At 34.0% G+C, this 25,821-nt stretch overlaps 1 long non-coding RNA gene across 1 annotated transcript in view; it reads left to right on the top strand.

Annotated features, from left to right (window-relative positions):
* Positions 1–16,584, top strand: part of LOC131514609 (uncharacterized) — a 320,799-nt gene extending 304,215 nt beyond the window's left edge. The window contains exon 6 of the long non-coding RNA XR_009263163.1: positions 16,494–16,584. This is a non-coding gene — a long non-coding RNA (uncharacterized LOC131514609). The remainder of the gene's footprint in view (positions 1–16,493) is intronic.
* Positions 16,585–25,821: the final 9,237 nt, after the last annotated feature.

Raw genomic sequence — 25,821 nt, 5'->3', positions numbered from 1 at the left:
TCATAATAAAGGCCATATACAACATTATACTCAATGGAGGAAAATTGAAATCTTTTCCTCTAAAATCAGAACCAAGACAAGGACATCCACTCCTGCCAATATTATTCAACATCGTACTGGAAGTCCTAGACAGAGAATTTATGCAAAAACAAGGCAACCAAAAAAAAACAAACAAAACTGCATCCAAATCAAAAAGAAAGAAGTAAAATTATACCTGTTTGCAGACAGCATGATTTAATATGTAGAAAATTCTAACGACATCACTGGTAGACTAGTAAATAAATACAGTAAAATTATGGACTACAAAATCAACATATAAAAATCAATTGTGTTTCTATACACCAACATAAACTATCTGAAAAGGAAATGAAGAGAACAATTGCATTTACCATACCACTAAAAATAATAAAATAGGAATTAATTTAACCAATGATAATGAAAGATTTGTACACTGAAAACTCAGAACATTGATGAAAGAAATAAACAAACAAATGGAAAGACATCATGTGTTCATTGATTTGAAGACTTAACACTGTTAAACTATTCATATTACCCCAAGTGTTATATATATTAAATGCAATTGATATCAAAATCCCATGATATTCTTTACAGATATAGGTAAAATAATCCTAACATTTATATGGAACCACACAATGTCCCAAATAACCAAAGCAATCTTAAGCAAGAAGAAAAAAGTTGAAGGAATCACATGTCCTGACTTAAAATACATTACAAAACTACAGTAATTAAAACAGTATGGTGCCAGCACAAGAAACACACACACATATATACATACATATACATATATATACACATATATAGACTAATGGAATAGAATCGGGGCCCAGAAATAAATTTATACATGTATGGTCAACTTATCTCTGATAAAAGTGCCAAAATCATGCAATGGGGAAATGAAAGTCTTTTTAACAAATAGTGTTATGAAAACTAGATATCTGTATGCAAAAGAACAAAATTGGACCCTTATCTTACCTATGCAGAAAAAAAAAAAAAACTCAAAATGTAATAAAGATTTAAATATAGAACCTGAAACTATAAAACTCCTAGACGAAAACATAGAATAAAAGCTTCATGATATTGGTCTTGTCAATGATTTATTATATATGAGTTCAAAAGTGAATTCAATAGAAGCAAAAATAGAAAATAGAACTACATCAGACTAAAACTCATTTGCACACTGAAATAAACAATCGACAATATTAAAATGCAATACAGACTGGAAGAAATATTTGTAAACCATATATCAGATAGGGGGTTAATATCCATAATATATAAGAGATTCATACAGCTCAATAACAACAACAAAAAACCCCCAAACAATCTGATTTAAAAATGGTCAAAGGGATGGGGCGCCTGGGTGGCGCAGTCGGTTAAGCGTCCGACTTCAGCCAGGTCACGATCTCGCGGTCTGTGAGTTCGAGCCCCGCGTCAGGCTCTGGGCCGATGGCTCGGAGCCTGGAGCCTGTTTCCGATTCTGTGTCTCCCTCTCTCTCTGCCCCTCCCCCGTTCATGCTCTGTCTCTCTCTGTCCCAAAAATAAATAGAAAACGTTGAAAAAAAAAATTTTTTTTAAAAAAATGGTCAAAGGACATGAATAGACAGACGTTTCTTGAGGGAAGTCTTATAATCTGGTGACCAAGAGGTATATAAAAAAGCGTTCTACCAGCCATCAGGGGAATGAAAATTGAACCCACAATTATATATCACCTCATACTTGAAAAAAAAAAAAAAGTTTGGCTAGGAGGTGGAGAAATTGGAACCTTCATATACATACAGTTGGTGGGAATGATAAATGCTGCCACCACTATGGAAATCTATATGTAAGTTCCCGAAAAAGTTCAAAATACAACTACCATATCATCTAGCAATTCTACTTCCAGGTATATATCTAAAAGATTTGAAATCAGGAACTTGCAGGGATTATCTGTGCTCCCATATCATTGAAGCATTATTTAGAATGCTATCTCTATCATCTCTATCTCTGTCTCTATTTATCTCTATCTCTATCTCTTATCTCTATCTCTATCTAAATAACCTAATGTCCATCACCAGACTGATGGATAAAGAAAATCAGTGCAAAAATATATATGTACTTATACATATATATAAATATATATATATTTCATGTAAAATATGTATATATGTGTGTATGCATATATATATATGGCATATATATATACATATATATATATGGCAGGATTTTCTTCTCTTTTAGGCTGAATAATAATCATTTATATATTATATAACTGAATATATATGTATATAATATGTAAAAATGTAAAATGTAAATATATATATATATGTGTGTGTATGCCATATATATATGGAAGGATTTTCTTCTCTTTTAGGATGAATAATATTCATTTATATATTATATAATTGAATATATATGTATATAATATGTAAAAATATAAAATGTAAAAACATATGTGTGTGTATGCCATATATATATATATATATATATATATATATATATATATGAAAATCCTTCCATATATATGGCAGGATTTTCTTTTAGGCTGAATAATATTCATTTATACAGCCTAAAAGAGAAGAAAATCCTGCCATATTCAATAACATGAATGAACCTAGAAGACATTATGCTAAGAGAAATAAGCCTGAGACAGAAAAGAATGTATGACCTTACATAAAGAGGTATCTAAAATAGTCAACTTTGTAGGAACAGAGATTAAATGTTGGTTTCCAGGGACTTGGAGAATGAGAAAATGGGATTATCAACAAGTATAAAATTTCAGTTTTGCAAGTATTGGGATCTGTTCAACATGGTTCCTGTGATTAAAAATATTATATTGTACACTTAAAATTTTGTTAAGAGGGTAAATATCATGTTCAGTATTCTTTTTAAAAAAGTTTTTTATAAGTTTATTCATGTTTTGAGAGAGGGAGACAGACAATAGGAGGAGGGGAAGAAAGAGAGGGAGACCCAGAATCTGAAGCAGGCTCCAGGCTCTGAGTGGTCAGCACAGAGCCTGATGTGGGGCCCGAACTCACGAACTGCAAGATCATGACCTGAGCCAAAGCTAGACACTTAACCAACTGAGCCACCTAGGTGCCCTCATGTTTCAGTATTCTTACCACAATAAAAAAATGTATATTTTCTTTAGAAAAAATTTATATAATATTGGTATTGGTTTTGCAGCACATGCATATACATATATCTACATAAATTAAAACAATACCTGTCAACATCATCGTCTGGTTATTGAAAATATGAAGTTAAATAGAAAAAATATTGTCACTTATAGACATTGGTGACATGACAGTTTTAAAATCTTAAAAATTATCTCTTTTCTTAAACACTGAAACCTAAAGATTTAATATTATGTGAAATTAAAAAGCAAAGTTATGAAAGGTTCTGCAAAATGTTATTTTTTAATATAAAGCTGATGTTTTGAGCTTGTCTTAACCAAATGTTATGATCACCATATTATCATTCCAGAGTTTAGAAATAATATCTCTCTTTATGAGGTAGCTCTCATAATCATAACTGTACTTAGCCCAAGATTATGGTTGTAGAGTTATATTATTTTCCATTATTTTCTAAATCTATAATACATCTATAAAATTCTCAATTTTGTAGAGCTGATATAATTTTTCTTACTTTCCTAATAGTCCAGTGATATAATATGGAATTTTCAGTTGGAATGTACACTAACAATTTCTGCTCACTCCTGCAAGATCAGGCTTACTGCGTATCAGAATGGTGATACCAAGAATGGTCCAGATCCTAGAGTAGTATTCCCAAAATATTGTTGGCCAAGAGAATAGCCATCTGCCTAAAATTCACTTAAAAGCAAATTTTGGAACCGCTGTGGTAAGGATATTAGGCTAAGAAGTTCTGTCTATCACAAAAGCTATTTATCACTGGTGACATTTTTAGGTAATGTGATAATGAACCATTTGAAGATGTGTCCCAGAGCAACTTTTAGAATGTTTTTTATGGTCTCCTTGATGTTTCTTCCTAATAAGTCAATATGAAATTTTTCTCACAAGTTAATTGTGACCCATGACCTGAGCAATTTCAACTGAACTTTCCCTGTGAATTTTTTTTAATTTTTTTGCAGTAAAGAAAAAAATACAGGATTCTTTGATCTTCTAGGCTCATTACACAGAAGAATTTGTTCTGTGTCATTTCTTTTTCACTCTCTCTTTTTTTGTCTTAATACCTCTATTTAGATTTGAATTTTTGTAATGATATAATTGCTTTTGAATCGCTTATAAAAAGATTTAAAAATATTGTGAAAGGCAAATTTAGATGAAGTTTAAAGTTATCTTTAATTTTTAATTTTAATTAATATTTCTCAGGGGCTGAGCATGATGATTTAAATCAAAGAAGGATACAACTAGTCATCTGTCTATTGTTTTAGTGTCAAAACCCAAATATATTTCCAAATTAATATCTTATGATTAGGATAAATGTCATTATGGAGTGAAAGGGGAGAGGAAAAGAGGGAAATGAGTGTTTACTGTGTATCCATGAAATGTCTTATTTCATTGTGCCAATCTCTATTAGTTAGTGGTTTTGAATTTTTGTAGATACAGGAAATGAGAATCTGAGAATTTTTACTATTTGTTCAGGCATTTAGCCAATTACTCTAAAATCTGATTCTTAGTCCCTAAATTTTTCTGCTTATTTTTTTCTTACTCTTATAAATATAATAAGTTAGATGTAGTAATGAACAGCATACTGGAAATACCTTCTTTTAGCTGTATGCATTTAAAGGTGGATACATTTAACTTCTCTTTCTTTTCCTTTGAAACCCAGGACGAATTGCTTAACTTCCTTGTCTTTCTTGACTGTAAAATGAGGTTGAGGATGATAATGATAACACAGCAGTAATATTGGAATAAAATGCTATAACCCATTTAAATCACTTAGCATTAACTCATGATGGTTAGGGCTTTATTAGTGTTAGGTATTAATAGTATTCCTATTGGTTCCATTTATTATTATTATCATTATTATTGCTATTAGAATTAATGTTTAATAAACTGCACAAAAATGATAGAAAGTGTTCTGAAATATAGCTCCAGTGGTTTTGAATCACTTTCTCTCAGCTTTATTATTTCATGCTCTCATAAGCTTCTTCCTCAGTTTGTTCAATTGGAAGGTATTTATTAAAAACCAATTTTGTGTCAGCAGTGTGCAACACATTGGAGAAACCAGAAGAAAATTGAGATTCCCTTCCCTCAAAGGTTTTATTCTCCATTGAATGGTAAATAAGAGAAATAACAACCCTTCTGTGAGATAATGTAGTGACCGGATTAATCTCTAAGCAGTACTAGGAGAGATCAAAGCAAAGCTTTTAATTCAGGATGAAGGTTTGGGCAAAATCTCCAATAAGTGACCCAGAATTGAGTCAAAATGTGAGTGAATAAGCCCTGGATGGGACAATAGTGATAAGGGTGATCTAAACAGAGGCACCAGTGTCCTTAAATTCCTCAAAATGAGAAAAATCATTAGAAGTGCTGAGAAGAGCAAGTGAGCATGGCAGAGTATGTATGAAGCAAGTTGGAGGTGAGGCTGGGAGACTCAACCGAAGCCATTTAACGTTCAGAACGTTTATTGAAAAGTGCTCTTGGGATTAGCACTTGTGGAAGAGAAGAGACAGAGCAAGATTTGGTGGTTGAGCTATAGCGCACTCTCAATGAATGTCTCAGCCAACATTACAGGGTCTTCCAGAGTTAAGATAGCCCTTCAAAATGATTGTGAGTTGGGATGCCTGTGTTGCTCAGTCGGTTGGATGTAGACTTCAGTCAGGTCATGATCTCCCAGTTGGGGTCCTGAGTTCAAGCCTGGTGTCTGTGCTGACAGCTAAGAGCCTGGAACCTGCTTCGGATTCTGTGTCTCCCTCTCTTTCTGCCCCTCCCCTGCTCACAGTTCATCTCTCTCTCTCTCTCTCTCTCTCTCTCTCTCTCTGCCAAAAATAAACAAAAATTAAATAAATTAGAAAAAAAGAAACAAAATGACTGTGAGTTAAGGAGGGGGGCTATGCCTTTATATTCCCCATATTAATTAGTTATTAGATAGATGCAGGCTACCCAGGAGGGACTTGTGATCTTGCACATGATTATTTTCTTAATCTTTATTTATTTTTTTTAAACAATTTTTTTTAACGTTTATTTATTTTTGAGACAGAGAGAGACAGAGCATGAATGGGTGAGGGGCAGAGAGAGAGGGAGACACAGAATCGGAAGCAGGCTCCAGGCTCTGAGCCATCAGCCCAGAGTCCCACGCGGGGCTCAAACTCACGGACCGTGAGATCGTGACCTGAGCTGAAGTGGGATGCTTAACTGACTGAGCCACCCAGGCACCCCTAATCTTTATTTATTTTTGAGAAAGAGACAGAGTATGAGCAGGGGAGGAGCAGAGAGAGAGGGAGACACAGAATCTGAAGCAGGCTCCAGGCCCTGAGCTGTCAGCACAGAGCTCGACACGGGGCCTGAACTCACGAACCGTGAGATCATGAACTGAGCCCAAGTCGGACGCTCAACCGACTGAGCCACCCAGGTGCCCCTTTTTAAATTTTTTTTTTAATCTTTGTTTATTTTTGAGAGAGAGACAGAGTATGAGCAGGGGAGGAACAGAGAGAGAGGGAGGCACATGATTGTTTTCTTCAGCAGGGAATGAACAGCTAAGGTGTCTTCTGGCAGATCTCTGAGCATCTGGCTAAACAAGTCTTTCATTCCTGAAGGAAGATCTAGATGGAGTACCACAGCATGTCTGCAGTCATCCCAAGGCGTTATTGTCAGGCACTGAAAGTGCTTAATCAGTGCAGTGATAGTATTTGAATCTTACACTTTCTTCTGTTATGTTCTGAGTTAATGGGTGAGGGCAATACTTGGTTCTTGCAGGGAAAGTTCAGGCTGCATTTTTGGTTACACATTCTTCACTACATGTAAATCTGACTACCTGTAACTACCCATACTACTAAAGTAAACTACTGATATTACTGGTTACCTGTAAATATCTATACTACCAAAAAAAAAGTCTACACCACCATTTTAATTTCTTGCCTCTGTTTCCACAATTGCCCCTGTACTATTTTTCTTACTTGTACTTTTGCCTCTCTCAAATCCCTTCTCCATTTGGCAGCCAGATTAGAGCTGTTCCACCATAAATGAAATAGTGCAGTGCTTTTTCCTAATAGCTTCCTCGTCTACTTAGTGTGAACTGCAAAATCAGAGTATTACTCCTTATTTGGTGAAATTGAGCCAATTTATATATTTTCTAAAAGAGATATGTACATTTAATAGAAGATTCAGGGAATTTCCTAAAAATGACTTGGATAGGTTAGTCAATTGGCCCCAGTTCTTTTTAGGGTTAGCCTGTGGAACAATGTTTCAAAAGCTATATTAAAACAATATCTAGAAGTTTAACATGCTTAATGCTATATTTGTTCATTTTATGTAAAAATGAAGGGGACATAGTCTATCAATATATATATGATTAGCATATCAATAAGATACATTTTATAGATTTTCCAGTATCTTAAAAAATATAAAACAAGTTCATAGTCACATAATATATCACAATTTGCAATTGAGAAAAAATGTATTCCCAATAATGTAAGTTATATTTAGATTTTCTAAATGAACTGAAATTTTTATACATTATTAGTACTTAATATCTTTCTGAAACTGTGTTCAAGGCTCCTTATGAATAAACTCATTTTCCTTACAGCAAACCTAGGAGTTAAGTACTAACTTTATTCAGAATTCAGATTTCCCAGCTAATAAATGACAAAGACAGGATTGAAATCCTATCTGTGATTGCCAAGCTCAGGCCCTGGCTCTCTATGTAAGTAATGGGACATTACAGCTCATATTTCAGAAGTGCAAAGTTCATTGTACTGAACTTCTGCTAAACACTGCTCTTATTTCAATTTTTGCTTCAAAGAGAAATTTCAGAAATAGTTCCTCTAGTTTCTGTATTTTCTTTGTGTAGCATTTTAGATTTTTTATAACTTAAAGTTTATGGAATTGTTAAAACAGGAATATAAGTGTCAGTTTTACAACATTGAACTGTAAGAAAGAATTAGATGCTATTTTGTGTTATTGCTTCACTTATTTGTATTGAGGACACAGGTTTGACTATGTCTAGTGATGTGAGATTATGGAATGTTGTCATTATCTATGAATATAGTCAAGAATTTCCATTGAAATTACTTTTTTTAAAAAAATGAACATTTTCAGGGTAGTATTGGTTTCTGTCAAATAATATTTTAGGAAATTTTTGAATGTAATTAAATTCAAAATTAGTCATCTTTAAGAATGTCATCTTGTATTTTATAATTGAATAATAAATAACACTTGTTTCAGTTCAAATTTATGATACAGTAATTTTTATGAAGATTTCTTTTAGGCAATAAAACTACTATTACATACTCCCAGTGTTATATTTTGGAAACTGATGAAATCCAAATATTTCTGTTTAAAATACATAAAATTAGAAGAAAAATAAGATGTTTGTTCAACAACTTGACTTAAAAATATATTCACCTTTTATTCTTTTTAATGAATCCAACAACTAGATGATGAACGTGGCTTGCCTCCTTTTTGAATTAAAGAAATTAAAATTCAGAGTGATTTAATCTTAGAAATGAGAGGGATTAAAAACTTAACTGTGAAATTTAACCAACTTAATTTAAACAATGCAGTTAATACATCTGAAGGTCAAGGATTGATTCATTTTAAAGAGTCAACCTTTGGAATTAGTTAAATATATATTTGAGCCCTGTTCCTGCTGTTTACTAGCTGTGTGATCCCGGGCAATTATTTAAATTTCCTGAACCTCAACTTCACTATCTATAAAATGAGGATAACATCTAGAATGACAATTTTTATGAAGGGTAGAGATAACATATATCTTTCTTAGAACAGTACTTGATGTACAGTTGGTATATTTTGATAACAAGGTCATGTCATATAACTCCTAACTGAGTAAAAGGTGGGTAAAAACTGAAGGATTTAGAAATGGGCCCCAAGATATTTCTACTAATTTTTTTTCAATTTTTTAAAATGTTTGTTTGTTTTTGAGAGAGAGAGAGACAGACAGACAGACAGAGCATGAGCAGGGGAGGGGCAGAGAGAGAGGAAGACACAGAAATCTGAAGCAGGCTCCAGGCTCTGAGTTGTCAGCACAGAGCCCGACTCAGGCCTCAACCCCATGAGCTATGAGATCATGACCTGAGCCTAAGTTGAACGCCCACCCTACTGAGTCACCCAGGCACCCCTCTACTAAATATTTTTGAAGATATTTAATTCTGAAATTAATTTCTTCTTTTACAATAGCCATTGGTGTAGATTTAGACAAGTATGTTTGAATTAATCAAAATATAGTACTAATCACAGAAATTATGGACCATAACTATCTAGTAATATAGTAAAAGAACTTCTCATCTGAGGATATCATGAGAAGTTCTTTAACATCTTTATATAAGTCCTACTTTTATTTCAGTTATGTCAGTGTTTCTCTAGGAAAATTCTTCAATATAATTTAGCTGAGGTTCCTATACTTGCAAGTATATTATACATGTAAACATACAAGACGATTATTATCTCATGCCTCCACGAGAAAGGACACTAAGATGTATTTCCGCTTCTGAAAGTGAATTGTTCTCCCACAAGTCTCCCTTTAGTGTAGCATATCCCATGTCACTGTCATTGATAGGCTACATTTTAGTCAGAGTGACAGTGAAAACTTAAAGACACAAACAAAAACTTCCTTTTATCATAGAGAAAAGTAAGATCAGAATTAAAATTTCAGCAAATTACTTACTTTTCCTCAACTTTCAAGCCTGAGTTTTCCACTTCTAGTTTTTCCTATATTTAGATTACAGTTCAGCAACAATTTCCCTGTCATATTCACTGTCATACAGAAAATTAAAATTGCTCCTACCTTCTTAAGGCATTCAAATCCTTAGTGACAGCCTCTTGTGTGAGTTATCCTGGCAGTCAGTTTCCTAACACCTCTTTTTTGGTTTCTTCAGCAGACTGAGTGCTGCTGAAAAAGAACATTTTCTTCTAAATTTTTAAATGTTTTCCTATTAACTATTCTTTACTTCCTAGATATAGTGTCCCAAAAAGATACCCATAACATTAAAACATCTGAATATACTATATATTTATAAAAGAAAAATTATGAAGTTGGATTCTGAAAAATATAATGTTTCAGTACTTTAATGATTTCCCTGAAACCTGCAATACCATTTTTAGAATTGGTGTTTCTTTCAAATTTGTCAGCTATTAAAGTGTAGGACTTCTTAGTTTATTAGTAATACAAATGTTATGACTGAATTAAAAAAGCTTCCCTAATCACTGAAAGGTCTTTGAAAGCTTCAAAGTAATTATATCTTGTAATTATCAGAAAGTAAAGTTCCCCAATCATTCTAACAGTCAGGCATTTACTAGTTCTGAGCCTGGAGCTATGTGTGGATAAGATTAGCTGCTAATTATAGGGAGGGGAAATAATTAAGGTGAAATAAATTTTTCTTTTCAACTTGCACGATATTTTTAATAAGGATGTTTTCTACCCTTATGAAAGCATTTCTAGAAGTCTAGAGGATGAAATGTGATTGCACTTCAGGAAGTAATGACAAGGAAGGTAAAGGACAGTGTTTAAATGTTAAAAGACAAACATACTGAATAGTTATGTTCTAATGAGTAGTTTTAGTTTTATTACGCCAACTTCTCTAGTGAGTGGATTGAATTAAGATGCACAGGCTGACAAATAAATGCTAGTATTTTATGATTTAATAATTATTGCCATGGTGTCTGAAAGACGGACTTAGGTGATCTACTTTGTTTTAAATCATGTACTTTTAAATTACTTTCGAAGGAAATCAGTGATCTAGACCATTTTCCCTAAAATATCTTCTACTGAACACCGATTCTAATAAAAAGAAATATTTCACATAATACAAAAATCACATGTATTTTGAAAATTCTTGGTTAAGTGAAATTATGTTTATTAATGGAAAGATTTATCATGTCTTGTTTTTGTACCTTAACTCTTCATTTGCAAGTTATGTAACAGAAATTTCCCAAACATACCAAGCAAGTGATCTAGAGTTCTCTGGAGCACATTTTATTTTTTTAAAAAAAATTTTTTTTTCAACGTTTTTTATTTATTTTTGGGACAGAGAGAGACAGAGCATGAACGGGGGAGGGGCAGAGAGAAAGGGAGACACAGAATCGGAAACAGGCTCCAGGCTCCGAGCCATCAGCCCAGAGCCTGACGCGGGGCTCGAACTCACGGACCGCGAGATCGTGACCTGGCTGAAGTCGGACGCTTAACCGACTGCGCCACCCAGGCGCCCCGGGAGCACATTTTAAAATATACAGATCTAGATTTTATGCACTTACATGCTTGAGAGATCAAGTAATCAAACTAATAATCCATGTGATAGTAGTTTCCTCAATTTCCACCTATACTTTGTGATGGCATTTAAAAATTCTAGGTTATGTTTTTTTTTATAACAACCTTTCTCAAATATTTCATCTTTTAACTACTTTTATACATTACCAAAGTGTTTAAAAATAGATGTTATCACTAATCTTATCTAACATTAAAATTAATATTTTTATATATAATAATAATTATATCATATAAATACATTCATATTTTATATGCTTTAATAAAGTTATTAATTCAGGTTGATTTCTAAAGACTATGAGGTGTGGTCAGATTCCACCATTAGTTTCTTCTCTGTGTCTCACTGCTAAATTGTGTCTCACTGCTAAATGTCTCTACAAGTCATTGAAAATGGCATCCAGGATTAGAGATATTGTGTCAGATATTTAGACATATTCAAATAAAACTTGTGATAAAAAATTATGTTTTATTTTTTAAGATGATTATTTGTTTCCAACAGACTCAAAAGTGATGAATTTTATACAAAAGGTAGAATTTAAAATTTTTAACTTGGCAGACAAAAGTATTGTTTCCAATCCACTGCTTTTGCTCAGGCTTCTACAGAGTATTTCTTCATGATCTGCTGCAGAATTAGGAGTGATTGTAAAATATACTCAATAATCTATCAGTGTCTTTTCACCAATAAGGGAAGATATGTTGAAAAAGAAGAAAATGTCTGGCTATCAACCTATTTAGAACTCAATTCCATCTTTTGAAGATATTATCTTGCTGTCTTATCAACATTAAGAAACTGTGATCTTTCAGGCCTGAGAGTTCAGGCAAATGAGGATATATGAAAGTGTCATTCGGATTTGCCACCCAAGTGCCACTTAAACTCATAGAAATGGGCTTTAGTGGCATTACTCATGTCATGAAGAGATTGTTCTATCTCATTCTTCAATTTCAAATCTCATGGAATTTCTAAGAAAATTACTGGCAGAAAGTAGTCAGTAGCAAAAACATATACGCATAGACCACATTTTTTTTCAGAATGCTGAAAAAGTGTATCCTCAGTGACCAAGAATTAAATCCATTTACAGCATTCATTGTTTTTTCTAAGACTGATGAAGAAAGAGGATGCACAGTGATTTATTTTTCTCTGAGAATAAGACTAGGTATTATTGGAATGCACATAAAATTTTATTTCATCATATTCAAATGGCTTTCCTTGTTGCACACACAAGCCAAAGCATCATCAGGACTGATACTAGTGCATTTTCTAGTTTATATTATGACCTACAGCGTAATCGTTAACTAAATAAAAACATAAATTTTGCTGTTACATAAATTATTAGTGCAAGATAAGAAATTGTCTTGCTCTTCTCCCACATAAATGTGTATAGTGCATGCAGTAAGCATTGATTCAATGAGGTACATTAACCACTTTTCTTAAAATGTATAGCAAGGGATATCAATATGTATGATCATAATGGCTCTAATGTTTTATGGACCAGTGATACACAATGTAGAATGGACTTTTCAGGTGGAAGTGTAGGTAAAATACATTCTTTAAAATTGTGATTTCCTGTTTTTTCTGTGAAGTTTCCATTAATACTGAAAGAAGAATTTATATTTTTGTTCTCTTCTCTATCTTGATTTACAAACGTTATCTATTTCGTAGTTTAAAACATTACCTTGAAGTTGTTATATTAAGGACTCCATTGGTTGCCCTGAAAAATTAGTGTTATTTTTGGAAAATAAAATGAAAGCTTTTATGGTTTCATGCTGCTGTGTGTCAGTATCATCTAGGATTGGAGGGGTTTTTGTTTGTTTGTTTGTTTGTTTTGTTGTTGGATTTTTTTCATTTTGAAATGCTGTGACATCATTCTAAATTATATTTTGTGTTACTACGTAATTTATAAGTACTTTTTCAGTTCATGGATCACTTTTCAGACATTCATACACTTTTGCAAATTGAATCTCTCCAGTGGCAGAATAATTGTGCCAGTTATCCCCTACCCCCACTGCAGATCCATTACAGGCCTTTGCCTGTCCTGCTTTTTGCCTGTTTGGAATAAACCACCTTAGCTCTCTGTTGTGAGGAGGATACTGGTTGGGTTTAGCCGCTGGAAGGCAGCACACAGAGATGAAGGAGTAGGGAGAGAAAGAAATCAGTATATTTATTTCTGCTTTCCTTGCAGAATCTGGGTTCCTCCATCCCTCAGGAGGTCCTCCCGGATGGACACTTTCCGATTTTCACATGGCCTCAGTAGCATGATTTCTATGCTCTTCAACCTACTTCTTGACATTGCCAGTACTTGAGTGTCTTATCTTCCTTTATTTGTTCTTTTAGGGTGCCCAACTTATAAAAATAAGTTGCAAATAAATATTGTATGCTAATACTCATACTTGGCATCCAGAGAATTGGTGTTCTGGAGAAATTAGGCATTTTTGGCAAGGTCCTAGGTACTTTGCTCACCCCACATTGCTTTGTACATTCATTCTCTCTCTGCCTCTCTCTTTTTCTCTCTCTCACCGTCTTTCGCTCTGCCTCTTCCAGCCCAACTGATTTCCTCTGTCCCACATGTACTATTCATTATCTTTCTTTCTTTGAAAATCAGGTCAGAGCTTCAGCAACCCAGTGATGTCCACCCCATATAAGTTGTTTCTGCTAAATGGTTGCATTACCTTGCTCTTTGTCCCTCAGTAGACAGCAAGCTCTTTGAGGACCACCCAGGAGGGAACTCACTCATTGAGGTTTAATTCCTAGAACTCTATCTTGTGCAGGTTAGGGCTCATTGTCTGAAGATGGGGAGGGCAAAGAAGATGCAAATGGCTGTAGGCCCTTATACCTTTGATACACACTGCAGGGCTTAGCATGGTGGCAATCACCAGATATTCCTTGATGAGGAGACAGCTTTCTTTGGTTGGGAAAAACTTGGAAACACACATGTATCAGCTCGTTATCAACGTGTGGAAGGAGCTGTGGGGCCAGGGAGGACCCTGAGTTAGATGAGGAGGGAGGCCACTGGCTACATTCTCTCTTGTTTGCGTACCCTGAGTAATGTGGAAGATTGGAACGGCGTGGACAACACTCACATCTAAAGATGTTCAGCCTATCTACAGGGAGTCATGGAACAGAGGAGTGTGTACCAACTGAATGTGGGATTTCATGCCTCTTCCCATCCCAAACGTAATGAGGATTCAAAGACCTACACTTCTGACTTCTCTGTTCTATCAGCAAGTTCACTCCAGCATGCTGTGCTCTCAGACAGAATGGACTGTGACTTCTAATTATTGAACTTGCCTTGATGGCCATTAGTATATCTTCCTTTGTAAAACTTCTGTTCAAGTTTTTTGCTCATTTTAAAATTGGGTTGTTCATCTCTTTACTGTTGATTTATAAGTACTTTGTATATTCTGGGTTCAAGTTCATTGTCAGATATTTGTGCTACAAATATTTTTTCCCATCCCTTACAGGATCATCTGTTTTTCCTAGAAGTATTTGTTGAGCAGGAATTTTTAATTTTTATAATGTCTAAGTTATCAGTTTTGTTCTTGATGATTAGTGATTATTGGGATCTGCCCAAGAAATCTTTGCCTACCACAATTTCATAAAGACAGAGTCCTATATTTTATTCTAGAAGCTTCTGGTTCTGGATATTATATCTAGGTCTATAATTCAGCAAAAATTTTAATTTTTATTTGTAGAGTGAGGTGGAAGGTGAGGTTCTGTTTTTTCAATATGGGTATCTGCTTTTTCAGCAATCATTTGTTAAGAAAACTTCCCTTTCTCCATTGAACTGACTTGGAACCTTGGTTAAATATCATTCAACCATATATCGGTGGGTCTGTTCTGGAGTCACTAACCTTTAAATTTTGAGCAGCACACTCACCTGGAAGGTGGGCCTTTCAAGACTTCCTCACTGTCAATCTTTATTTATTTTATTTATCATTTATTTTATTTCTATTCCAGTATTCTTAGTGTAATCTTAATCTCCTTCACTTATTTCATCCATCTCCCACTCGCCTCCCCTCTAGTAACCATCAGTTTGTTCTCTATAGTTAAGAGTCTGTTTTTTGGTTTGTCTCTTTTTTCTTTGTTGATTTGTTTTGTTTCTTAAAATCCACATCTGAGTGAAATCATATGGTATTTGTCCTTCTCTGACTGACTTATTTCACTTAGCATAACACTCTCTAGATCTATCCATGTTGTTGCAAATGCCAAGATTTCATTATTTTCAATGGCTGAGTAATATTGCATAGTGTGTGTGTCTATGTGTGTGTAATATCACATTTTCTTTTTCCATTCGTCTATTGATGGACACTTGGGGTGTATTCTTTATATTCTTTGACTAAATACCCAATAGTGGAATTGTTGGATCATATGAGGAAACTTCTGTCAGTGTGAGGTGATATCTCATTGTAGTTTTGGTTTGCATTTCCCTGATGATGAGTAATGTTGAGCATCTTAACATGTGTCTTTTGGCCATCTGTATGTATTCTCTGGAAAAATGTCTGTTCATATCTTCTGCCCATTTTTTAATTGTATCATTTGGAGTTTTTTTGGTGTTGAGTGGTATATGTTGTTTATATATTTTGGATACTAGCCCTTTATCAGATATGTCATTTGCAAATATCTTCTCCCATTTGTAGGTTGTCTTTTAATTTTACTGATTGTTTATTTTGTTGTGTAGAAGCTTTTTATTTTGATGTAGTCCCAATAGTTTATTTTTGTCTTTGTTTCCTTTGCTCCAGAAGACATATCTAGAAAAATGATCCTACAGCTAATGTCAAAAAAGTTAAAGCATGTGCTGTCTTCTAGGATTTTTATGGTTTCAGGTTTCACATTTAGGTCCTTAATCCAGTTTGAGTTGATTTTTGTGTATGGTTTAAGAAAGTGGTCCAATTTCTTTTTATTTTGCATGTAGCTGTCCAGCTTTCCTAATACCATTTGTTGAAGAGACTTTTACTTTGTTTCTTTTTTTTCTTTTTCTTTTTCTCTTTCTTTCTTTCTTTCTTTCTTTCTTTCTTTCTTTCTTTCTTTCTTTCTTTCTTCTTTCTTTCTTTCTTTCTTTCTTTCTTTTCTAAATTAGGCTTCATGCCCAGTGTGAAGCCCACTGAGGGGCCTGAACCCATGACCCCAAGACCAAGACCCAAGATGGGATTAAGAGTCAGAAGCTCAACTGAACCACCCAGGTGCCCGAAACTGTTTTTCCCATTGGATATTCTTGCCTGCTTTGTCGAAGATTAACTAATTATAATTGTGGGCTTATTTCTGGCTTTTCTGTTCTGTTTCATTGATCTATGTGTCTATTATTGTGCCATTACCATACTCCTTCGATTACAATTGCTTTGTAGTATATCTTAGAATCTGGAATTGTGATACCTTCAGGTTTTTTTGTTTTTGTTTTCCAAGATTGCTTTGGCTATTAGGGGTCTTTTGTGGTTCCATAGAAACTTTTGGATCATTTGTTCTAGTTCTGTGAAAAATGCTGATGGTATTTTGATAAGGATTGCTTTAAATCTATAGATTGCTTTGGATAGTATGGACATTTTATCAATATTTGTTCTCTCATTCCATGAACATGAAATATCTTTCCATTTGTTTGTGTCATATTCATTTTCTTTTATCATTGTTTTATAGTTTGAGTATAAGTCTTTCACCTTCTTGACTAAGTTTATTCCTAAGTTTATTATTTTTGGTGCAATTTTAAGTGGGTCTGTTTTCTTAATTTCTCTTTCTGCTACTTCGTAAGTAGTGAATAGAAATGAAATGGATTTCTATATATTGATTTTGTATCCTGTGACCTTACTGAATTCATTTATCCATTTTAGTAGTTTTGGTGGAGACTTTAGGATTTTCTATATATAGTATGATGTCATCTGCACATAGTGAAAGTCTTATTTCTTTCTTCCTTACTAATTTCAATGCCTTTTATTTTTGTGTGTGTGTCTGATTGCTGAAACTAAGACTTCCAGTACTATGTTGAATAAAAGTGGTGAGAGTAAACATCCTTTTCTTGTTCCTGACCTTAGGGAAAGGCTCTCAGTTTTTCCCCATTGAGTATGATGATGCTGTGGGTTTTTCATTTTTGGCCTTTATTATATTTATGTATGTTCTCTCTAAACCTACTTTGTTGAGGTTTTTTTTTTTTTTTATCATGAATGGGTATTATACATTGTCAAGTGCTTTTTCTATATCTACTGATATGATCACATGGTTTTTATCTTTTCTTTAAAAAAAATTTTTTTTAATGTTTATTTTTGAGAGAGAGAGACAGTGACAGAGAGACAGAGAGAGAGACAGAGAGACAGAGTGTGAGCCAGGGAGGGACAGAGAGAGAGGGAGACACAGAATCTGAAGCAGGCTCCAGGCTCTGAGCTGTCAGCACAGAGCCCGATGTGGGGCTCGAACCCATGAACTGTGAGATCATAACCTGAGCTGAAGTTGGACGCTTAACCGACTGAGCCACCCAGGCGCCCCTATCCTTTCTTTTATTGATGTGATGATATATCATGTTGATTGATTTGCAAATATTAAAAGACCCTTGCATCCCAGGAATAAATCCCACTTGATCATGATGAATGATTTATTTTTAATGTATTGTTGTATTCAGTTTGCTAATCTTTTGTTGAGGATTTTTGCATCTATGTTCATCAGAGATATTGGCATGTAGCTTTCTTTTTTGGTGGTGTCTTTATCTGGTTTTGATTTTGGGTGATACTGGCCTCATAGAATGAATTTGGAAGTTTTCCTTCTATTTTTTTTGGAATATTTGAGGAGAATAGGTATAAGTCTTCTTTAAATGTTTGGCAGATTTCACATGTGAAGCCATCTGGTCCTGGACTTTTGTTTGTTGGGAGTTTTTTGAACTGCTTCAGTTTCAGTGCTGGTGACTAGTGTGTTCAAATTTTCCATTTCTTTCTGATACAGTTTTGGAAGGTTATATGTTTCTAGGAATTTATCCATTTCTTCTAGTTGCCCAATTTGTTGGCAGATAATTTTTTCATAGTATTCTTTTATCATCTTTGTTTCTCTGTGGTGTCAGTTGTTATTTCTCTTTAATTTATGATTTTGATTATTTGAATCCAATTTTTTTTGATAGTCTGGTTTATCAATTTTGTAGATCTTTTCAAAGAACCATCTCCTGATTTTACTGATTTGTTCCATGAGTTTTTCTTTGTTTTAGTTTCTATTTCTATTTCTATTTTATTTCTATTCTACCTTTTATTATTTCTCTCCTTCTACTATTTTGGGGTTTTATTGTTCTTCTTTTTTAGCTCCTTTAGATATAAGGTGTATTTGTTTATTTGTGATTATCCTTGCTTTTTGAGGTAGACCTGTATTGCTATGCACTTGCCTCTTAAAACAGTTGTTACTACATCCCAAAGATTTTTGACTATTGTGTCTTAATTTTCATTTAGGTCCATGTGTTTTCTTTATTTTCGCTTTAATATCTTGGTTGAACCAGTCATTGTTTAGTAGCACTTAAATAACTTCCATGTATTTCATGTATTGCATTCCTTCCAGATTTTTTCTTGTGATTGATTTCTAGTTTCATAGTATTTAGGTTGGAAAAGATGCATAGTATGATTTGTCTTTTTGAATTTTTTTTGTTTTTATTTAAAAAAAATTTAACGTTTATTTATTTTTGAGAGACACAGAATGTGAGTTGAGGAGACACAGAGAGAGGAGACACACAATCCAAAGCAAGCTCCAGGCTCTGAGCTGTCAACACAGGGCCATATGCAGGGCTTGAACCCACAAACCACTAGATCATGACCTGAGCTCAAGTCAGATTCTTTTTTTTTTTTTTTAATGTTTATTTATTTATTTTGGAGAGACAGAGACAGAGCACAAGCAGGCGGAGGAGCAGAGAGAGAGGGAGACAGAACCGAAACAGGCTCCAGGCTCTGAGCTTTCAGCACAGAGCCCGATGCTGGGCTGGAACTCACGAACTGTGAGATCATGACCTGAGCTGAAGCCGGACACTCAACCAACTGAGCCACCCAGGCGCCCCAGTCAGATTCTTAACTGGTTGAGCCACCAAGGCACCCACTGAATTTGTTGATACTTGTTTTGTGGCTATCATGTTATCTATTTTGGAAAATGTTCCATGTGCACTTGAAAAGAATGTATTCTGCTCATTTTGGGTGGAGTGTTCTGAACAAATGTGTTAACTACGAAGCTAGTACACAAAATTCACTTACTTTCCCATATGCCACAATGAACAAATGTGATTTGAAGTGAAAGCCACACTATTATTTGCATTAGCACCCAAATAAATGAAATATTTAGACATAAACCTAATAAAATAATATCTATATGAGGAAAACTGTAAAACTCTGATTAACAAAGTGAAAAAACTAAATAAACAAATATTCCTTGATGATGCATAGGACTCAACATTGTCAAGATGTTAATTTTTTTCAACATGATCTATGGAATCAATGCAATCCCAGTAAAAATTCCAAGAATTTATTTTGCAGATATGAGAAACATACTAAAATTTATATGGAAAGACAAAAAACCCAGAAGAGCTAATATAATATTGAAGGAGAACAAGTTGGAAGAATGACACTACTTGACTTTAAGACTTACTTTAAATCTGAAGTAATCAAGATATTGTGATATTGGTGAAAGAATAGACAAATTAATCAGTGGAGCAGAATGGAATACCCGAGGGGCCAGTGGGTATATGGGAACTCTCTGTACTTCCTATTCAATTTTGCTACGAATCTAAAACTGCTCTAAAAAGTAAAGTCAATTTTAAAACAATTCAAAGTATAAAAACATATGGAATTATTCCCTGTGTGCCATTTTTTAAAACCAGCTTATATATCTTAACAATGAAATTATGTACTGACAAATAAATATAAATTTAGTAATTATTTTTATAAAAATAATATTTACCTTATTGTTCAATGTAATTCTTCCTTTTAAATAAACCAACATGGGGTTACATGTAAATGGCATATCCACTGTTATCTGTTGCTTTGCAATGAGAGTGCCTGCCATTTACATATTGTAGTGGATGAATTGTATCTCTAAAAAAAGTATGTCTAAATTCTAACACTGTGTATGCATGTAACTGTGGTAGGATGATCCATGCTCCTACAGCCTTATTCATCTTCGAAAGCTGAAAGAGTAGGTCTTAGGAACTACTGTTCACATTCCACAGGTTCTCGAAAGTTATCATTTAAGTTTGTTCATCTTTCTGTTCAGTTTCAACCAAAGATTCCTTAAAAGCACACTTCTCAACATTACAGCTTCATATTCCAAAGTCCTAGAGAAGGAACTTGTGGACATATTGTTCTCTCAAGTAAGAATCTTTGGGGTTGTGACAACAAGATATCATCGATATGAAAAGGATTTTATCCCTGAAGTTAGTAATTTTCTAGTCTTACTTCATCCAAATTCATTATAAAATTTATAAATAATAATGTGGCAGATTTTTGCCTCAAGAAGTCTTTCAGTCTACTTCTGTTGATATATATGAATACTCTCTAAAAGGCTGATCTTACATGTTATTAAAATTTCTGGGAGTTCTTGAGATAAAAGATAAAATTGATATTAAAAGCAATCTTTGCAAAAAGATCTGATTATGTCTTTTACATATATGCTCTGAGAGATTGAGGAATCTCTTCAGAACACCTGATCTGAAAATTAAACCAATGTCTTTTCTTTCTTGTTTATTATGGTTATTTATTTTGAGAGAGAGGGAGAGAGAGAGCATGTGGGGGGAGGGTCAGAAAGAGAGGTAGAGAGAAAGAGATCCCAAGCAAGCTTCATGCTGTCAGTACAAAACCCAATAAAGGTCAGTCTCACAAGCTATGAGATCATTACCTAAGCCAAAATCAAGAGTCAGATACTTAACCAAGTGAGCCATATAAGCATCCCAATCTTCTGTTTTTCTTAACTGGAATTATTCCTTGAATATGGACTACAAAAGTAATCCCCAGAATCCCTTCATATATGGCTATAGTTTATACTACACTTCAAATGAATTGCTCATTGGTGGATTTTGAATTGTCATTATCATTTACTAGTTGCTAGCATTACTTTAAGCATCATGTTTTGTTGTCTTCTTTTATAAAGACTTTTTGTCTATTTCAAAATCTTTCACACAAAAATCTTTTCTCTCTGTAATCCGCTTTTTTGTGTTTCTCTTAGTTGCCTTTTGGATGCTTTCCTTTTTTCTTAGGATAGAGAATTTCTTGGTAATTAGTTTTCATTATTTCTTTAAATGGCCCTCTGTGGGATTTTTCTTTCTCCTTTTATTGCTTTAGTTTGTTTGTTTTTTAATAAGGTAGACTACTTTCTCTTACTTAGAATTTTCTTGACCTCTTCTAAAAAAATAACAATAAAAACTAAAAGCAGGGGAATAAAAGCAGATTTAGAATAAATTGTGTGTGTGTGTGTGTGTGTGTGTGTGTGTGTGTGTGTATGTCCACACATACATGTATATGATGCATAATACTGTGTTTTTTTTTTCAAGATAGGCAATTAGTATTTTATTTGGTAGATTTTCTTTTCGCATTAATTTGAAATAATAGTAATGCATACTAATATAGAACAAAATGAATACAAATATAAGAAAAAAGAGAAAATAAAATTAAATTCTATCTTTCAAGTATTACTCCTAGTTGAATTGCTTTCTTTCCTGGAAGATTAAAGGTTTGAAATAAAGCTGTTGTTGGACACTAGATAGACTTCCTACAGTTTTGTATCTATGATAGCTTAGTCTCAGGAAAAGAAGCGAGACATCTGCAGAACTTCTCATAGGGCAAGTTACCCTTTGTGCTTACTGAATGGAAGATAGGGCAAGAAAAAGAAACCCACTTTTTGTGAGCTGCTCAGTATCAGAGAAAAAATGTTAAAAATGTGCACATACGTGTGTGCTTATGTACATGCAGGTGTTTTTTGTACACTCTGTGAAGACAGATGAGCATTATTTTGCAGTATTTCTATGGGGCAGAATTAGAATCAGTATGTAGATTTAAAATTTGGATTAGTTACAATAAATTATTTTTTTAAATATTAACTTGGGGTTGAATGACCCACGCTTGCTTAAAACTGGATCTGAATAGCCATTTCTCTGCCATAAAATACAAGGAAAACTTGAAATTTGTGGCTTCCAGCATATTCAAACTCAGAAAATTATAAAAGTAAGTAAAAATGATTTAGATAATAATAAGTGAGAAACAAAATTACTTTGGAGCAAACTTTATCAGAAACAGGTAAAAGCATTGTTTCCCACTATAATTTTTGCCTCAGCAAACTTACTGCTGCCTTTATTATTGTTTTTTTTTCAGTATTATAATTATTTGGCAAATATAAGATATGATTATAGCATGTTTACTATGATATTTGCATTTAATGATACAAAATTATATAATATGAAATTATGAGAAGAATTAACATGATAACTTGTTGATATCTATGCTATGTAAGGAATTAGTAAACTGACAATAAAATAACTGCTGGTTAGGTTAGAGCTGAGGTAAAAAGATGTGGAAATAATGTGTTTCAACAAGATAAAACTTATTCACAATTTGGTTAGTGTCAGTGAATACATAATACCTTCATGGAATTTTGAAAATTAAACCCAAATACTTAATTATAGGTCTGTAGGTTAAAAATATCTACATTAGTATATAATGTAAAACTTATAATGAAATATTTGACAAACATCCATAGCATACAATATTATTATATGTATAATTTTTATAATTTAGAAGTAAAAAAGGCATCAAAACTTATTTTGATACTTTTTTTAATGTTTTTCTTTAAGTTTATTTATTTATTTATTTAGTTTTGAGAGATACAGAGACAGAGCAAGATGGGGAGGGAGACAGAACGAATCCCCAGCAGGACCCACACTGCCAGGAAGTACAGAGGCCCATGCAAGGGTCGAACTCAAGAACCATGAGATCATGACCTGAGCTGAAATCAAGAGTTGGAGGCTTAACTGGCTGAGCCACCCAGGTCCCCCTGGACACAATTTTTGATATCAGATTCTTAATATTTCCGTTTTAAAGATAAGGGAAAATAAAACAAATTGAGAATTTTTTTCCAAAAGAATGTACTTATTCTGGGATAACAAATCTTTCCCTTCTACTAAAACGTGTCATTGCTCTATTTAATAGAGAACTTTTAGATGCCATGGAGATACAAAATAAACTAGGAGATGGTTCCTGGCTTTAAGGGGCCTGTAATATAACTTGGAAAACACACATGTACATGTAACACCACAAGCAAATGGTTTTACCTTGGACATTATAGCATAGATATGAAGTAAAAGATCAGTTGCAAAGATATGATGAGGACAGCCTTTTTTATCAGACAAAAGGAAAAATGCAGTTATTGGTGAAACACCCATATCTGAAACATTTTTCAGATTTTTTTTCCTTTTGAAAGAGAGAGGGAAGGGAAGGGAAGAAGGAGAGAGGATGTTAAGCAGGCTGCACACCCAGCATGGAGCCTGATGATGCAGGGCTCCATCCCACAGCTGTGAGATCATGAGCTGAGCCAAAGTCAAGAGTTGGCACCACCAAGGTGCCCCAGAATTTTTAGCACCAGAACTTAAGAGGTCTTTGAAATGATGAAATATAACTGAAATAACAACACAATGAAAAAAAATGTACATAATTTGAACATAAAGAAGACCGAGTTTTGAACAGGGATAGAGGAGAAAGTTTGTGGGCATGATTTCATTGTAGTTCCAACAAATGCTAATATAGGAATTTTCTAATAATTAGCACTATTTCAGAATGGAATTGGCATTATCATTCCCATTATGAATTTTTAAGTAGAGGATGAATTATTGTCTCTCTGGATTAAATGCATGGAAGGTTGTACTGGATTTCTTTCAGTCCTCTTGATTTTAAGCACTTAAAAGTCAATTAGTAGAAAAATAAATAAAAGTCAATTAGTGGACCTACTAATTAGATATTAGTAAGAAATTTCAAATAAATTCCATTTGTCCCATGTCTGCCAGGGTTTGTTTGTTCTTTAACTCAATAAATGTTTGTTAAGTAACTAAACTGTACAAGCTGCTGGGATTGGGACAAGAAATACATAATTTACCTATAGAATTAATGAAATGTACATAAGTGATCACACTATGTTATGACAAGTGCTTGCTGTAGAAAATGTTAGTTGGCTACCCATAGCCTTTTTCCTTTTTATTTCCTGTTTAAAAGCCTCTGGAACTTGTTGTTGATGTTGCAGAGAATGTTCTTTGATCTGAGAACCCCAGATGGGCCCTTCTTCCAGCTCTAGGGATGAATCATCACTATGTTAACCCCAGTCTCTTTTGTCGATTATTTGCCTGCCCATTCTCCTTTGAGGCTCAAGGTGACCTTATAACAAATTCTAGCAAAGGAAAGAGAAGGGTCTTATTTAAGATTCTTGAAAAAGTTATGTTTATAAAATATTAAAGAAGTACACAGGGGCACCTGGGTGGCTCAGTTGGTTAGGCAGCCAACTCTTGATTTTGGCTCAGGTCATGATCTGATGGTTTGTGAGTTCAAGCCCTACGTCAGACTTCACACTGAGACTATGGTGCCTGCTTGGGATTCTCTCTCTCTCTCTCTCTCTCTCTCTCTGCCCCTCCCATGTTTGTCACTCATGCTCTCTCTCTCTCCCTCTCAAAATAAATAAATAAAACATTCAAAAAATATGAGAGAAGTATGCAAATTAAAGGCCCTTAGTGTCACTGTTTCCTGAACTCCCTCCTTGCTTCTTGTTTTTGAATATAGTTGTGATACCCAGAACTTCTGTAGATAATGTAACTATCAGGGAACAGGTACAATAAAAGAGCAAAAAAAAAAAAAAAACAAAAAAAAAACCCAAAAACCCATATTTGAAGAATGGCTGCTCCTAAAGCTGGAAAATTCCTGGGGCTTTACTGAAATCACTGAGTTGCAAGAACAAAACAAAACAAAACCCAAAAACAAAAATAAACAAAACTCTAAGAATACCCATCTTGGCACTTTCCTTATAAAATTAATAAATATTATTTAAAAAAATGTTAATGTTTATTTATTTTTGAGAGAGAGAGTGAGAGAGAGAGAGAGAGAGAGAGAGAATGAGTGGAGGAGAGTCAGAGAGAGAGGGAGACACAGAATCCCAAGCAGGCTCCAGGCTCTGAGCTGTCAGAACAGAGCCTGATGTGGGGGTTGAACTTGTGAACTGCAAGATCATAACCTGAGCTGAAGTTGGTTGCTTAACCAGTTGAGCCACCCAGGTGCCCCTAAAGTTAATAAAAATTCTTAGTTTAAGCTACAATTTGCCAGGTATTCTTTTAATTGCAGCTGGGATCATTCCCAACTTATACAATACTGTGTGCATGTGTGCATGTGTGTGGAAATTAAAAAATATAATCAAGAACGCTGATCACTGAATTTTATATTACT

Source organism: Neofelis nebulosa, chromosome 6 (assembly GCF_028018385.1).
Source record: "Neofelis nebulosa isolate mNeoNeb1 chromosome 6, mNeoNeb1.pri, whole genome shotgun sequence".
Lineage (NCBI taxonomy): Eukaryota > Metazoa > Chordata > Mammalia > Carnivora > Felidae > Neofelis > Neofelis nebulosa.
Note: the sequence above shows the minus strand (reverse complement) of the source record. Positions and strands in the feature narration are given on the sequence as shown.